Source organism: Macaca mulatta, chromosome 3, assembly GCF_049350105.2.
Source record: "Macaca mulatta isolate MMU2019108-1 chromosome 3, T2T-MMU8v2.0, whole genome shotgun sequence".
NCBI lineage: Eukaryota > Metazoa > Chordata > Mammalia > Primates > Cercopithecidae > Macaca > Macaca mulatta.
In genome coordinates this window covers 134852137-134870780 of record NC_133408.1, presented here as the reverse complement: position 1 = coordinate 134870780, position 18644 = coordinate 134852137, and the positions used below count along the sequence as shown (strand labels likewise).

The 18644-nt window shown below is 34.3% G+C and overlaps 1 long non-coding RNA gene across 1 annotated transcript in view; it reads left to right on the top strand.

Moving 5' to 3' along the window:
* The window catches only part of LOC106997538 (uncharacterized), a 52440-nt gene that overhangs the window by 13580 nt on the left and 20216 nt on the right, over positions 1-18644 (top strand). Inside the window, exon 2 of the long non-coding RNA XR_001443733.3 lies at positions 4111-4217. This is a non-coding gene — a long non-coding RNA (uncharacterized LOC106997538). The remainder of the gene's footprint in view (positions 1-4110; positions 4218-18644) is intronic.

The window sequence follows — 18644 nt, the reverse complement described above, 5'->3', positions numbered from 1 at the left end:
TATCATTATTAAGGTAAGGGTCTAAGCTTGCCTTAATAATGATACAAGTATTAATACTTATTATATCAAATCATATCAAACCATCATATAATCAGTAGACATTTTAATGACAAATGAATGATTTAAACAATTTTTTTTTACTTGACAAATGAATGATTTAAACAATTTGTCTTTTTACTTGTTCCCTTATTCTAGGCAGACAAGGCAAATTGCAAAAAAATAAAATCACATTCAACAAAAATATGTGAAAAAGTTTTTAAATTGATAATTGTAAACTATGAGTTTCAAAAATATTTCTGTATTCAGTTTTACTAGAATAATTGAATATATATAGTACTTGTTTTGATAAATAATTTTTAAACTTTTTTTTCACTTTTTAATGAGAGCATGGATATTTCCCCTCTAATTATTTTATGCATGCATGGGTAAATATGACTTGTTTCTAAAATCATCCAAGATGCAGCCTTAATTGTTTTCCCTTTTTTATTTTCAGAAATGTCAGTAGTTACTAACATTTTTCATATTTCAAATAAATAAATAGATGGGAATACAAGGAATTCTAACATAGTTGTATCACTTAATTACCTAAATCCCTTTTGTATTGTATGTGGAAACTGTATTGTGATCATTTACCAAACATTACTTTTAATGATTTATTAACTGACAACCGTATTTGACCATCTTTCAATTTTGTTGAAAGCAAATATTGGAAAGCACTTGAATTGTAAAAGCATTTGTTATCCAATCAGCAAAGTCATGCACACTTTCAATTTTGGGGAAGTCTAAAAATTGACATGATCAAGATCTGTCAAATGTCTTAGTTTTCGTACACATGTTAGAAGTTAAAGGATGCTTCTTAGGCAACAGTAAATTTAATTGTTTTTTGTTTAGTAGTACAAAGTAAGTGAGAATGAATGATGGCAGGGAGTTGGTCAGAAAGTGTGGGAACTGACAGAACATCTTTATAGCAAGTGTCTTCTCAGGCAAATAGATTTTAGCAAATAGTATCTATGAAAGTGAGAATATGATCTGGAAAGTGACTGCCTAAAAAGTGTCCATGTCAGCTTCTCCCTTGGTGAGCATGTATTCCAGGGTACACATGTCTCTCAGTTTGAAGAACACTGTCCATAGGTTCCCACAAAGTCATGTAGAGTGCCTTTCAAAAGGAAAGAAATGTTGATAGAGGAGATGCTGATAAGTTTCAATAAAATAATTCAGGAACAAGCACTTCAAATTTGTTTAGATTATCGTGGGTTTTAAAAAATATATATTCTGGGAGCCTGTGTTGTCTCTTTCCTTAGAAGACTCTAAAAATAGTCAACTGGAATCTGTTTCTCCTTTGCATTAATCAGCTTGTGTTAATCAGCTCAATTAGAACCTCTGCCTATTCGCAAGGACAGAGGGCTTTCTGTATCCTGAGTTCTTGCCTTAGTGTACTGGAAAAATCGGATCACACGTGAGCTTGGAGAATGAGTGCAAAGTTCTGTTGAGTGGAAGTAGCTCTCAGTAGCTCTCACTGAGTTGAATGGGGAGGACAGCAGGGAATGGAGTGGGAAGTTGGAATTGAGCCGCCAGATTCTCCTTCTGCCTTGACGTCCGCATCATTCCTCTATGGATGGCCTTCCAGGATCTGACAATGGGTTCTGCCAGGGTGTTCCTCTAGACATCTAGCCGCTTGTGTCTGTGCCCACTAGGATCTCGGGGTTTTTATAGGTTATGGGGGCGTGGTAGGCCAGGGTGGTCTTAGAAAAGCAACATTTGGGCATGAAAACAAAAGTGCTTGTCCTCACGTAGGTCAGTGGGCACAGACTCAAGGGTGGAGCTTTGGCTAGGGAACCACCCTTCTCGACGCAGCACTTCTCTGTCCATCTGCAGTATCATGTGATATATACTTATATGCAGTTAGACATTATATTTAATATACTATTTAATATATAGTGCCTAAGGAAAGGACATAAACAATTCCACCTATTATTTGGTATGGTTTTTGGCAAGAGGAATTGTAGCCTTCTCTGTAAACAATTACTATTATTACCAACTTATATTACTTAAAAGGTAATCAGGAAAGCATTGGTAGTGAAATGACATACATATGTTAAAGTACTTAAAATGTTGTATAGGATAAGATACGGTAAATCGGACAGAGATGACAAAATGAATGGAAAATGGCATGGAGGCTAAGCATGATAATAATGTGTCTTATTCAATTATAGGATTTAACGATATTTTGATTTAAGGTTAGATACAATCCAAATCTCTCAAAATTTAGATTATTAGCAAATGTAAACTATTTTTTATTTTTCCCCCAAAAACTGAATTAAGTTACTTATAGGGTATTAAATGGGGCCATTTGTACATTCAATAGCTCTATTTAATCAGAAACATTCAAACTGTTTCCTTGAAAAAATATATGGGTGTAAATAATAGTGGAAAATGAGCTTGGCAAGGTATCTTTGGAGCATGCCAAACCCCAGACATCTTAGAAATACTTGAAGATGTTATAATGAGCAAAACATACTACCAGTTCACTGAACCTTGGCGAAATGTGTCAGGAAAGCAGACAGAATACCAAATATGTTGTCATACTTTCACTTAACCAAAGCCATCCTTTTGCATTTGAATTTTACTAAAGACTTATCCCATTTTTAGTTCAGCTCTGAGATGAATTAGTGTGATTAAACCAATGGCAGATTCCAATAAAACTTTTCATCAGTTGCTTATATTAATCTCTGAAATGGAATTGGGCCTGTATGCTTTGAAGACTTTCACAAATGGACACAACATTTAATGAGTTGCCCAAACTTTATATTGAGGAATGAATTTCCTACCAATGGTACATGGAAATTTTGCATTAGAAAAATGTTAGTAAAAACACACACCATATGCTTCTGTTGCAGGAACTTTCAGAACCTTATTATGTCTCATAATAGACAGAGAGCAGTACAAATTCTTACTTTTACATTGTACACTGTCTATTCTTCATGTCAAATGTGTACAAAATGAGTTCCTCTTCTACTGATCCAAGACTATTTTCTTCTTCCTTTTATTACCTGAAGTCTACTCCTATGTTATCATTCTTTTAGATGAATTGAAATTGAACGCATATTTTATGCACTACATGAAGTGCAGCATAGCTTATTTATATATGAATTATTTTGCTTCTAATAAGAGAACAATCCACAATCCATCCTATATTATATATTATATAAAGTGGGTTAACAAAGAGGAGATTCTAGAATGTATAAAAACTACTGGGTGAATGTTCTGTTTTTAGTTTGCTGCTTCCATTTGGATGCCTCTAAACTGAGCTAAAAGAAACTCTTTGATTTCATTCTGAGGAATTACTAAAAGATTTCTGACATTCAGGTGAGAGGGCAGAAGGAACCAAGAGGCATGTAAAGCTAGCGGCATGCAGCTCATTCTGATTTAGAAATATCCAAAGGCCCAGCCACAAGTGGAAAAACCACTGGAATGCCGAGAGTGCAAATGTTTTAAGAAGACAAGAATTCTAATTAGCCTGGATGGGAAACTCAGCATGATGTTCGATAGCTGGTTTGATGTTTGGAGTCATTACACTGAACTGTGTCAGTAGGATTATACAATACTATTGTGATAATACAAATGTTAAATAAACCACCTACCTCAGAAATTTCTAAACAGAACTTTACAGTTTTTGGAGCAAATAAAAAAAAAAAAACGTAGTATTTTTCTTTGTTAGATTTCCTAATGAATTTAGCAGTCTTTACACTTAGCAGGAAATCTGGACTGATCATTTGAGGCCTGTTTTCTTTATACATTTTGGAGTACGGGTTTGCTTTTGGACACCTAATAAATCATGATCTAACATCTAAGAGAGACTTATTGCTATACTGTGAAATCAAGGGAAGAAAAAAAAAAGAAAACAGTGTAAATACTTGTACTATCTTGCTATATTCTTTGACCTACAGGACAGTAATGAACCAAAAAGCAAAATTCTCTAGCAATGATATGTTAGTGCCCCAGTCTTACTATGTGGAGTTAGTAATGGTTTTGTGTTTGAAAATGTTAAGCCTTACCTTGTTTGTAGTTCACCAAGGAATACGACCATATGTGATGCTTTTTCTATTTCAGGCAATGCCCCCACTGCTGGATAGATTGCTGTTGACAGCTTTTGACCAGAGGGAGCCATTAGATTTTGCTGGCTAGCAAACAATTACAGCTTTGATATGAGCTACAAGGTAAAGATTAAAAGGAATACCAATGCCCCAAAATATGCTAGGCCTGTGTGGTCTCTAGTCCCTTCTTGTGCAAATGAAAAATTGTTTAGATGTAAAAACTAACAAAAGAAAACCAAAAATAGCCAAACTTTTTAGGATTCTAACAAAGGTCATCTGAATGGTGAAAGATCCCTTTAAGAATAATAAAGACTTCATACCATTATAAAGAATTCAAAAGTTTCATTTAAAGATAACAAATATCTTTCAAATGATGCTATTAGTAAGGGAGGTTTAAAAATAATTTTCATATTTGGAAATGTGCTGTTTTTATTTCTAGCAGTGTAGTCTTACGGGAGCAGTTATATCTTATATATTATGGTGCAATAGTGCATTTAAACTGACTAGGCATATGGGTCAATACATGCTGTCAAACAATAAGATAAAAAGATTGTTCATATTGTTTGGGCATTGCTGAGAATAAGCTAAATCCATAGTTTGTTAGTTTGAAAACATTGCTTGGAATAGAAAAAGAGACAGGAACTGTAGTAAATTTAGTATTTCATAGATCCTGATATTATAAGAAAAATCAACTTAAACATTTTTATAGGCAAGCATATCTTCCTTTGGCAGAAAAGAACCTTACATAGATTCTGAAGGGAATCTTACAGAGAAAAGATAAAAATACTAACTTTTTTTGTGTGTGGAGTGTTCTGTGCTCTGAGTTTTTCAAAAATTGGAAGGAAATAGTAACCTATGAGTTCAATTTTAAGGAAGTAAAAGCTTTTGATGTCCTAAGACAAATGCAACCTTACAATCTTTTACTGTGGTAAAGTGAAATATATTACTCCTTATGAAGAGTCTATGGATTTGATAATTTGTCAAACTACTAATATATAACTTAATTTTTGTTTTGTTTTTAACTGCATGAATATTAGAATCATTTTTCCTCTGGGTATTTTCATCAGTATCTATAAGTATAAAGTAGAAACTGATGTATTAAACATAATATATTTAGGTTAACTATAGTATGAAAACTGACATGGTTTGGATGTGTGTACCCTCAAAATCTCATGTCGAAATGTGGCCTCCAGTGTCGGAGGTGGACCTGGTGGAAGGTGTTTGGATCATGAAAGTGGACTTCTCATAAATGACTTTGCCATCCTTTTGGTAACAAGTGAGTTATCACTCTATCAGTTCATGCAAGAGCTAGTTGTTTAAGAGTCTGGCACCTGTTTCCCTGTTCTCTTGCTCTCTTTCTCTCTCTCTCACCATGTGGCAGGTCTGCTTCCCCTTCACCTTCTACCACGAGGAGAAGTTTCCTGAGGGCTCACCAGAAGCTGAGCAAATGCTGGTGTCATGTTAGTACAGCCTGTGAAATAATGAGCCAAATCTCTGACATTTATAATTTACCCAGGCTCAGGTATTCATTATAACAATGTAACACATATTAACACAATAGTTAAAAAAGCATAGTTTTATCATGTTATGTTGTTTTCAAATATAGGCATCTTGTATAAATACAAACCTGCCTTACTTAACAAATCCATATACTAAATATGTTCCCTTGTATTGTCTCTTACAAGATTTCTGAAACAACTTTAGTCTATTTTAATGTGTTTGCTACCCTCTTCAGTTAAGACCAATAATCTGGCTTTTGGAAATGAAAATATGATTATCGTACAACTGTCATGATGACAACAAAAAATATAGTCTTTTTTTGGATTCCCTGGATCCAAAATTACTATTAAATAACCTGCATAGGTGAGAGAGATGACTTACTTTACAATAATATGGAACCAAATAAGAATCATTTCCTATTCCATGTCTGAGAGATTGCCTTAATGGACACTCTTCCTCCAAATTTTGGGTTTATGAAAGGTCTGGTGTCTGGCATGTAGAACTACACGTAGACAACTGCATTCTCATTTGGCTTATTTTCCAAAGTACACCATTTTTTCCACTTTGCTTCTATTTCTATATCTGTTAATGAAGAATAACAATACTTAGCACAAGAGTTGTTACGAGGCTCTTAAATTGCTTTGCGCACTGTCTGACATATGGTAAGTGCTCAAAAACTTAGCTAATTTTATAACTGTAATTGTTTTTACCTACTTTTAGGGTACAGAGTCTTTATCATATCATTAAAAGAGCAAATGAGTGATTTAAAAATCAATGAATCTTCTGTGGACAGCTTATGAAAAATATGTTGATTTAAAAATGTCTTAAATGATATTTATCTTCTTGGACGTCACCTAATTGCAAGTCTTTCTCTTTTCTCTAAAAAATAAACACACACACAAAAACAAAAAACAAAGTAAAACAAAACAAAAAAAAACACCAAAAAAAATTCAAATCTCGGCTGGGTGCGGTGGCTCACTCCTGTAATCCCAGCACTTTGGGAGGCTGAGGCTGGTGGATCACCTGAGGTCAGGAGTTCGAGACCAGCTTTGCCAACATGGTGAAACCGCATCTCTACTAAAAACACAAAAATGGCCGGGCACGGTGGCTCACGCCTGTAATCCCAGCACTTTGGGAGGCCCAGGCGGGCGGATCACAAGGTCAGGAGATCGAGACCACGGTGAAACCCCGTCTCTACTAAAAATACAAAAAACTAGCCGGGTGCGGTTGTGGGTGCCTGTAGTCCCAGCTACTGGGGAGGCTGAGCCAGGAGAATGGCGGGAACCCGGGAGGCGGAGCTTGCAGTGAGCTGAGATCGCGCCACTGCACTCCAGCCTGGGCGACAGAGCAAGACTCCGTCTCAAAAAAAAAAAAAAAAAAAAAAAAAAAAAACACAAAAATTAGTCAGGCATGGTGGTGCATGCCTGTATCTTAGCTACTCAGGAGGCTGAGGCAGGAGAATTGCTTGAACCCAGGAGGCAGAGGTTGCAGTGAGCTGAGATCAAGCCACTGCATATTGCAGCAGGGCTGCAGAGCAAGACTCTGTCTCAAAAAAAAAAAAAAAAAAAATCATTAATATTCTTCAAAAGAATCAATAGAAGCTTACAGTAGCTAATAGCCTATTCAATCTCTAATAGAATATACACATTTTTAAAATTCTGATAAATGAATTAATATATATTTGAAAGAATCAAAATTAATTGAAACAACATAAAAAACACTCAAATTTTATAAATGAATGATTTTGAAAGAAGTAAATATTTTTATATTAAAAAATACTGAAAGAGAAAGTAAGCTATATATTACATTGTACTGCTGGATATATTTTGATCATTTATTGGTTTTGTATCTGTTTGGGGTATTCACACATATCTCTCTATGTTGGTGACTTGACTTTCTTTATTCTTCTACTCTTTACTTGAATCTTTTCCTTTTCAGTTTTCTTTGTCTCTCTACATTTGCCTAAGTGAGAAGGCTTATTGTCACCCTTCAAAACCCTCTTCTCCACCTTCTGTATGCAGTCTGACACAAAGATATGGGAGTGCTGGGAAGGAAAGAGCACAGTCCCTTTAAATGATATGGAAGGTGGGAAGAGAAGTGCTGGATAGAGAAAGGCAGGTCCTTGGCTAGGGTTCTACCCCCACGGACTTCAGTGAGGACAGGTATTTCCTGCCCAAATGTTGCATTTTCCAAGACCCTGCCACTCCCTCATCCTGGGTATATAAAAACCCGAGACCCTAGCATGCACAGAGGTGGCCAGATGTCGAGAGAAGCACATCAGTGGAAGAAGACACAAGCGGCTGGTTGTGGAGAGGGGCACACCAGGAGAGGAGCACACCAGGGGAGGAGCACACCAACAGATGCCAGAACTCAGGCAGGCCATTCACCAGTGGAATGACACAGAGTTCGGCTGGGGTGGTCGGAGAAGAGTCAGGCCAAGCCTGACTCCAGGGGAATAGCATCTCCCTTCTGGCTCCTGGATCTCCTGAGAGCTACTTCTACAACAAAACATTGCACTCATTCTCAAAGCCAACATGTGATCCGATTCTGCCAGTACACTAAGAGAAGAAAGCCCTGTATATAGGAATCCCTCTGTCCTTGTGATAAGGGAGTCTAATTGGCTGGTTAACACAAGCTGCCTATAGATGGCAACTAAGAGAGCACCCTGTTACACACCCACTGGGGCTTCAGAAGTTGTAAACATTCACCCCTAGACACTGCCGTGACTTCAGAGTCCCACAGTCTGCCATCTGTATACTCCCCTAAAGGTTTTTTTTTTTGTCTTTTTTTTTTTTCCTTTTTGTGGAGAACGGGGTCTCGCTGCTATATTACCCAGGCAGGTCTCGAACTCCTGGGCTCAAGCTATCCTCCCGCCTCTGCCTCCCTGAGAGCTGGGATTACAGGCGTGAGCCACCGCGCCCGGCCTATATACTCCCCTAAAGGTTTAAGCAGCAGGGCACTGAAGAAGCGAGCCACACACCCCCATCATATGCCCTGCAAGGGGGACAAGGGAACCTTTCCCATTTCAATGATTCCACTTCAAACAATATCTTAGATTGGTCCATGTTCTTCTGCTTACACTACCATCGTTTCTTTCCTGAAGAACAACAATCACCTTCGATTTAGTGTCTCCTAGAGTCTTCCTTTAGTCTTCCCATAATCTAATGCAATCTTAAAATGTAAACTTGTTTTCTGAATTTCCCTTCTTAAAATCATTTGACTGGTTCCTTATTGTGTGTGAATAAAATGAATATTCCTTGCTGTGGTCATGTTCTCTCAGGTCCATATCATCTTTCACTGTACTCAAGCCAAAGCGGCTTTTTTTTTTTTTCTATTTCTAGAAATGTTCAAACTCTTACTTTTCTCAGAGCTTTAATATCTGTCCTTTCTTTGCCTCGAATGCTCTTTTCTCAATTGTGCCTCAGGAAATATCTATCTAAATAAAAAGTATGAGTTTTAAAAGTTAAGGTGTTAGAGAGAACTGTCCTAATCGAACAATGTAAATTATGTTCTTTCTGTTACTCTGCTTTACAGATGCACTGTTATTTTGCCTGGTGGACTCAATGTACTTATTTTTTCTTAAGACCTATTTACTGTTTCTTTTCTATTTGTTTGCCTATGAAATTGATCAAACAGAAAAGTATAGGCCCTTAAGAAGTACACAATAGTGTTCCTACCACTGAGATTTAATCTTACATACACTGCCCAATTTTCTTAAATACGTTGCAATAAAAAGTTACCAACATCAGCATTTCTAGAGGGCATGTTTATTTTCACCCTTTATGGCAATATACGGAGCTGTTATACTCTCCTAATCCTTGTTAACACTAACAACACTCATGAGTAGTAAATGAAGTCTCCTAGTTTTAAATTGTTTACTGATTGCTGTTTTCTTAGGGAACTTTCTCCCTGTGTACTGCTTAAGTATCCTTACTCTTCTTTTGTGACTTGCCTTCATAATATTTATCTATTTTATTCTTGAGTTGTACCACCCTCTCACACCACCATTATCAGCTTCTGGGAGATTTTTAGATGTTCAGCATCTTATCATTTGTTTATAATATATGTTGCAAATATTTGCTCCTAGTGTGTGTGTGTGTTTAATTCAATTTACTTTTTTGTTTTACAGTGTCTTTAGTTACACAGGAATAGTTCATTGTAGTGTAATACAATTATCATTTTTTAAATTATGACATTTAAACATTACAAAGAAGGACTGGGTCACACTTATGGGTAGAAAGGAATGAAAAAATGCTTTTAGGACTTCTAAATCTGAAGTTCAAATATGAAGATGCAGGACTATGGGTAATGTGAGGCTGCAACACAGGAAGGACCCATGGGACTGAGAGGAAGGAGAAACTCAAGGAGAAAGAAAAGAGGCACAAGCTGAGAGAATGTAGCAACCTGTGGAGTTCTAAGGCTGCAACTTTATTAGCATTGCAGTAGTTCAGGGAAGGAGTATAAAAAGAGTATAAGGTGGGTATTGAGATCTAGGAGATAGTGCTAGAAGGATTAAGTGATGATTTTTCAGGGCTAACCCAGAACTGGAGACAAGTTTGAGGAAAATGTTTTTAATATGAGCTCAAGGTCCCCAAATGAGTAAAGAGAACAAGGAAAATGGGCAGAGAAAAGTGTGCATGCAAAATGAGTCCCAATAGATCATTCTGTGCTTGCTGTTTTCTCAAGACTGGATGATCAATGTCATGCACCCAGTTAATGTCTGGTGAGTATGACCTACATATGAATGAAGTCCTTATCATGCCTCAGTTATTTTGCACACCATAGATCAGACATGCTTTCACTATAATTCCCCATTCATGGCACAGTTCCACTCAGTTGTGAGAAAACCCCTCAGTTCCCAACTTCTCCCTAGGGAGGAAGCTGGACTATGCATTAAACATGCCACCGTTTTCAGCGATTTGTTGAGGAACTGGCTTTCTTGTGTCACCTGTCTAGGAGCACTGACAGAACGCAACATACACTAAACATCTAAGGGCTACTGTGAACAAAGGCAGTGGTTTGACCTAGTATGTGGGCACTCACCACAAATCATCTCACTAACTCTGCCTACAGTAAGTGGATAAAGAAGAGCCTCAGCGCATAGCTTTTCACTGGAAAGAAAATTCAAGGTTCCAAGTTTTTCAGGAGCTGCTCAAGAGTCTGACTTCTGTCTTGCTTTTCTGAGAGTGCTGACAGAACCAATCACAGTCTAGAAGCCTGATAGTCACTGAAAATAAATATTATTTTTCAAATTTCATTTTTGTTTAATTTGAATATTTTATTGTTAAAAATTCCATTTATATTGAAATACAGATAAAAATCAATGCATATAGTTACAAAATACAGACAGAAAATTTCCCTTCCAACATCTCTAGCCTCTTACTCATGGGTTCTATTTCTTAATAGCAACTACTTTTTACTGTTTTATTTTTAGTCCTTCTGGCTGTTTCTTTCATAAATTTAAATTATATGTTCATCCCTGTATTTTTGAATAATCTATGCTAAATAACATCTAGTAGTTTTTATTTAAAAATTAAAAATTATTTTACTTTTAACATTGTGTCGTCTCTGAAATTTCTCTTCATTGTTGAAAATATTTTTATTTTTACCTTTTTATAGATTATGTTTACTTTTTAATTGACACACAATTGTACACATTTATGGGGTTTAAACAAGCACAAAAGCAACCTCCATCAACTCTCTCCCCTGCCTCGTGAAGAGTGAGTGAGTGAAAAAACTTTATCTTCTATCTTCTCCCTGGGGAGGTAAAGAGTTGGACAGTGAACCCAATGATCTAACTCTCTGGTTTCTATATGACAGAATGGCTTCTGTCTTTGATATCTTGGAGCAGTGTCAGGATCTGCTGTACTCTAGACACTTGAGGGTGGCTGGGAACTAAGATAGCAGTATGGACTACCACAAAGGTTTGGGAGATCCACAGATAATCTGGCCAAACTGATTGAAGAAAGTCTTTTACTGCACAAAGCAAATATGTGAAGACTGAGTGAAGTGATTTTTTTCTAATGTGTAGATCATATCAACGTACAAAGTAAAGGAAATGAAGAAACAAGAAAACACAATCCAAATAAAGCAACAAGATGAAACTCCAGAAACCAACCCTAATAAAACAGATAAATATAAATTAACTGACAGAAAACATGCAATCACCATTATAAAATGTTTAATGAGTTTAAGTGAACAATACAAGAAAAATAGAAGAAGTTCAACAAGCAGATAGAAAATTTTTAGAAGAACAAAACTGAAATCTTGAAGCTGAAGAATATAACTGAAATAAAAATGTAATAGAGAAGTTTCAGCAGCAGACTAGAGCAATCAGAAGAAATAATCAACAAACTAAAACACAGGTCATTTGAAATTATACAGTGAGAGTTGCAAAAAGAAAAGAAATGAAAAATAGTGAAAAAAGCTTAAGGGGCTTAGGAGAAAACATTAAGCAGATCAATACAAGCATTATGGACATTTCAGAAAGACGAGAGAGAGAGAGAAAGAACCATAAAGTTTACTCAAAGACATAATGGCTGAAAACTTCCAAAATCTGGGGAAGAAACTGGAAATCCAAATGCAGAAAACCCAAAGGATTCTAAATAAGATGCACCAGAAAAGAAACAGAAAGAAAAACACACCAAGACACATTAAAATCAAATTGTCAAATTCAAAGAAAATTCCAAAATCAGACAGAAAGAAAACTTTCACATACAAATAATCTCTATAAGACTAACAGCAGATTTTTACTTTTCAGGCCAGTAGTTAGAAGTATGATATATTCAAAGTGCTGAAACAAACAAACAAACAAACAAAAAACTGACAACCAAGAATATTATACTCATTAAAACTATCTTTCAAAATTGAAGGGAACAAAGATTTTCCCAGGTAAACAAAATCTGAATAATTTTATTACCACTGTATCTGCATTACAAGGAGTACTAAAGGGAAGTTTTTCAAGTTGAAATGAAAGGATACTAACCCATAACATGATAGTATAACAAACCATAAAACTAATTGGTAAGGGTAAATATATAGACATATAAAAAATATATAGACATATATAAAAAATATAAAAATATATAGACATATATAGACATATGTAAAATATATAGACATATATAAAATATATATATAGACATATAAAAAATAAAAAAAAATTATTTGGATTGTGTTTTCTTGTTTCTTCATTTCCTTTACTTTGTACGTTGATATGATCTACACATTAGAAAAAAATCACTTCACTCAGTCTTCACATATTTGCTTTGTGCATATATAAAAATATAGACATATATACATATGCTATAATAGCAGTGGATAAATAACTTTTTATTCTAGTATAAAAGCTAAAAACAAAACGTATTAAAAATGACTAAGTAAAAATATGTTAATAGATACACAATATAAATAGGTTGAAATTGTGACAAAAATAATATAAAGTGTGGGAAAGGGAGAAATAAATATGTAGAGTTTTTGTATGCAGTTGAAGTTAAGCTGTTATCAGTTTAAAATAACTTACATAATGATAAGAAATTTTATTTAAATCCCATTGTAACCACAAAGAAAAAAATATATTTATATAGATCACACAACACCACAAAAGAGAAAGTAAATAAGGATATAAAAAAATCTACTACAGACAAAGGAACACCACACAAGTGGAAGAGTGACAGAACAAAAAACAAAACCTCATAGAAAGCAATTAACAACATGGCAAGAGGAAAGTTTTTCTAATCAATAATTACTTTAAATGTAAATGGATTAAAGTACTCAAGCAAGAAGCACTGAGGGGTTGAATTAATCAGAAATAAATATGATCAATCCATATGTTATCTACAAGAAATTCACTTTATGTTTAATGATACACAGTGACTGAAAGTGAAGAAATGGAAAAAAATACTCCATGCAAATGGCTGCCAAAAGATAGCAGAAGTGGCTAGACTTGGATCAGACAAAACACACTTTAAATACAAGACCTTCACAAGAGATAAAGAAGCACATTATGTAAGGATACAAGAATAAAATTGTCTGAAAGATATAATTATATATATATGTATAATTGTGATGTTACATATGTGTGTGTGTACCCAACATCAGAACATATAAATATATACAGCAGTCATTGACAGAGCTGAAGGAAGAAATTGACTGCAATATAATAATAGGAGACCAGAAACAGCCAACATGAACAAAAGTACAGATTGATAGATCTACCAAACATACACAGAGCACTCAACCCCACAGTAGCATATATATTGAGTAGAATATACATTCTTCTCAAGTGTACATAAAGCATTTCTCAGGGCAGATCACATTTTAGGTCACAAAAGAATCTTAACAAATCGAAGAAGATTGAAATCCTACCAATTATATTTTCCAATCACAATGGAAGAAAACTAGAAATCAACAGCAGTAGGACAATTGGAAAACACACAAACATGTGAAAACTAAACACAATTTGAACAACCAATGAGTCAAATAAGTAATCAAAATAGAAAATGGAAAATATCTTGAGATAAATGAAAGTAAGAACACAACATACAAAACTTACGGGATGCAGCAAAGGCTGTGTGTACTAAGGAAAGTTTATAGTGATAAAACACTAACATTCAAAAAGAAGAAAAATCACAAATAAACAAATTAAATTTAAACCTCAAATGATTGGGGAAAAAAACAACCTAAGCCCAAATTTAGCATAAAAAGGAAATAATAAAGATCAGAGCAAAATATATAAAATAAAGAATAGAAAAATGATGGGAAAAAATCAACAAAACTGTTTTTTTTTTTTTAAATGAAGTATTTATCTTTTCAAAGCTAAAAAAAACCTTTAGCTAGACTAAGGAAAAGAGAGAAGATTTGAATAAATAATCAGAAATAAAAAAGGAGACTTTGCAACGGATGCCATGAGAATAAAAAGGATAATGAGAGAATATTACCATTGTATGCTTTCTGAAAAAAACATAGAAAAAAATGCCTAGAAAAAAATGAATCAAACCCTAGAAAGATATAGCTTACCAAGATTAAGTCAAGAAGAAACAGGTAACTTAACCGATGAAATACAACTAGATTTAAAGAAAAATTAATGCTGGGTCTTCCCAAACTCTTCCAAAATATTGAAGAGGAAGGAACACTCCCAAACTCATTTATGAGGCCAGTGTTACCCTGATAACACAGCAAGACAATGACACAACAAGAAAACTGTAGGTTAGTATCTCTGATGGATATGGAATTTAAAATCCATAACAAAATACTAGCAAACTGCATCCAACAGCACATTAAAATGTTCATACACCATGACAATGTAGGTGTTATATCTAGGATACAAAGATGACTCAACATAAAAACATCAATATAATATACCACATTAAAAGAAGGAAGAATATAAATTACATGATCATCTTAATAGATGCACAGAAAGCATTTGAAAAATTCAACAGACTTTCACAATAAAATCTCAGCAAATTAGGAATAGAAAGAAATTACTTTAATATAATAAAGAATATACATGAAAAGTCCATGGCTAACATCACATTCTATGGTGAAAAACTGAAAACTTTCCCTCTAAATTCAGTGAACCAAATACGCCTATTCTTATCACTTCTGCCATAATAATAAATGTCCCAGCAAGAGCAATTAGACAAGAGAAGGAAATAAAGGTTCTCAGAGAAAAAAGAAGTAAAATTGTCCCTGTTCGTGGATGACCTGATCTCACATATTGAAAATCCCAAAGACTCCACCAAAAACCAAAAATGAAAAAAATCTTTTAGAATGAACAAACAAAGCAATAAAATTGAAGGATACAAAATCAAGATACAAAAATAAGTTTTTTATAGTAAGTTTTTGTGTTTCTGTGCATTAGCGATGAAATATCTGAAAAGGAGATTACCAAAACAAATCCCATCTAAAAAACCATTTAAAAAATACTTAGGAATAACCTTAACTAAGGAGGTGAACAATCCTGTGCAATGAAAAGTACAAAACATCAATAAAACAAAGATGCAAGTTGAAATACATCCTGCACTCATCAATTACCAAGCATAATGTTTTTAAAATATCCATAGTTAACCAAAATAATCCACAGATACAAAGCAATCCTCATAAAAATTGCAATTGTTGTCTTCAGAGAAGTAGAAAAATAGCTTAAAATTTATATGGAAACCCCGAAGACCCCAAATAGCCAAAAAAAATCTTGAGAGAGAATAAAGCTGGAGGCATCACACTTCTGATTCCAAAATATAGTACAAGGTTACACTAATTGAAAGAGTATGATATTAACATAAAGATAGACATATAGATCAACAGAGCAGAATACAGAACCCAGAAATATATCCACACATTTATGGTCAACTGATCTTTGACAAGGGTGACGAAACTATAAAATGGGAAATGATACTTTCTTCAACAAATAGTATTGGGAAAACAACATCCAAATGTAAAAACAATTAATTTGAAACTTTATCTTACATCATACACACACAAAAAAACTCAAAATAAATTAAGGTCTTAAATTTAAGACCTGAAACTGTAATAGTAACAGAAGAAGAGATGGAGAATAAATTTCATGACATTGGTCTTGGCAGTGATTTCATAAATCTGACACCAAAGGCACAGACAGCAAAAACAAAAATTAACAAGTGGGATTACATCTAACTAAAAGCTTGTGCGCAGGAAAGAAAATAAGCAACAAAATGAAAAGGCAACCTATCAATCAAATGGGAGAAAATATTTGCAAACTAGATATCCAATGAGATTAATTTACGAAATAAAAAAGGGATTTCTACAACTCAAAGTGAAATCATATCAACAAAAACAAACCTAATCCTATTTTAAAAATTGGCTAAGGATTTGAATAGACGTTTCTCCAAAGAAGTCATACGAATGTCCAGCAGGCCTATGAAAAGATGCTTAACATCTCTAATCTTCAGGGAAATGCAAATAAAAACCACAATACAAGTTATCACTCCACATGTTGATATGGTTAATATTAAATAATAATAATAATAATAATAATAACAAATCTTGGCAGTCAAGGAATTGAACTCCCATGAACTATTGGTGGAAATGTAAAATGGTGCATCTCTTATGGAAAACCATATGGGTTTTTTCCAAAAAATAAAAATAAAAAATACCATATGATCTAGCAATTCTACTTCTAGGTATTTGTCCAAAATAACTTAAGTTAGGATCTCAACAAGATAATACATTCTCATGTTCATTGTACCATTATTCACAAATGTCAGGGTGTGGAAACAACCTTAAGGTCTATCAGCAGGATAGGTGGATAAAGCAAATGTGATATATAAATACAGTGGAATATTTTCAGCCTTAAGAAAGAATTTTTGCTATATACGACAATGTGGATGAACCTTGAGTACATTATGCTAAGTAAAATAAGCTAGACACAGAGAGGCACATATTTCATGATTCCACTAATATGCACTATCTGAAATAGTCAAATTATTAGTAACAGAAAATGGCATAATTGTTGCCAGTGTCTGGGGTGATAGAGTGACATGGGAAGTTGCTAATCCATTGGCATAAGTTTCAGGAATGCAAATATGTTAGTTTTTTAGAGATCTGTTGCAAAATACTGTGCCTGTACTTGACAATACTGTTATTGGACACTTAAAAATTTCTTATGAGGGTAGATCTCATGTTAAGTGTTCTCACCACTATAAGAACTATAAATAAATAAATAAAAGTAAGATAACTATTTTCTAACGGTTTTACAATGTGCAAGGATCCTCTCTCTGGGACAATACTTCATTTTGTCAGTCAGGTCAGAGAGTGCCAGTTTCATTCCTTTATCAATGAGTTCAGAGTAAACACTTTCAGTTTGTCTGGAATATGAAAGTAGTTGAAAATGTAGAGATTCATTGTCCACTCTCTGTGAAAAGAATGGAGTCACAGAATTTTGGGATTACTATTAATACAGTTTAAATTGTAATCATGGCTCAAAGCTCTCACCTTCCTCAATATGCGGGAAATCGGGAGGAGTATTCCTTTGGTTACATTAGAGTAGAGCAATAGTTCAAAGACCTGTTATATAACTAGAGAGCTTAGACAAGTATGTGTTGTATGCATGATAGTTGATTTCTAGTTTTACATGCACCAAATAATTGTCAAAGTGTTCTACATTCCACTGCATATAAATTTCCTCATACAGTCTATTGATTTATTTTTTATTTTTTTGGAGAGTAATGATTGAATGTACTATGTTCCAGAAATACATTAGAGTCTGAGGTTACAAAAACATGTTAGATGTAGTGCTTGCCCACAAGGAATATTTGAATAAGGGATATAGGCATGTAATTCATAATTATAGTGTTATAAGTGCCTATGATTAGAGTATGGAATGGGTAGTATTGAATTACATCGAAGGGATATCTAAATAAGGTGAAGGATTAAAAAATTTTTGAAGAGATAAACTATTTCAGTTATACATAAAAAAACAAGGGAGTAATGGGAAAGATATAATATAAAATTTCATAAAGCTATTAAGTAGGGGAATTAATAACCATTGAGGGAGAAAATACTGTGCTTAATATATCACTAAGTCTAAGTCATAAAGTAATTATATTTTATATGAATTTTGTTAATTTTGATCATTAAAAAATGATCTATTTAGTTTTTGTGTCAGGGCTGCTCATTGTCCCCATAAAAACATTATCTTTCTTATCAGTAAGGGAACTTTAGTATTTGGTTAGGTACAGGGCCTAATATAAAACTTGCAGCTAAGATTGGTCTATAATTAATGATTAAGTTCTGGTCCATAGGATATAAACAGGAGTAATGTCCTTAAAAAACAGTAACATATCCTTCTCTATCCCTTCCTCCTTACAGGTGGTGAGAATACAGATGTGCTGGCTGGAGTCCGAACAGTATTTTTGGACAATGCTGTAATAATTGCAAGTTGAAGATGACAGAGAAAAACAGAGGAGCCCAAGTCCCTGCTGACCCCATGGACCAGCATCCCATCTCCACCCATGGATTAGCTATCCTGGGCTTTTGTTTTTTAATTGGAGAGAGACACAAATATGCATATCG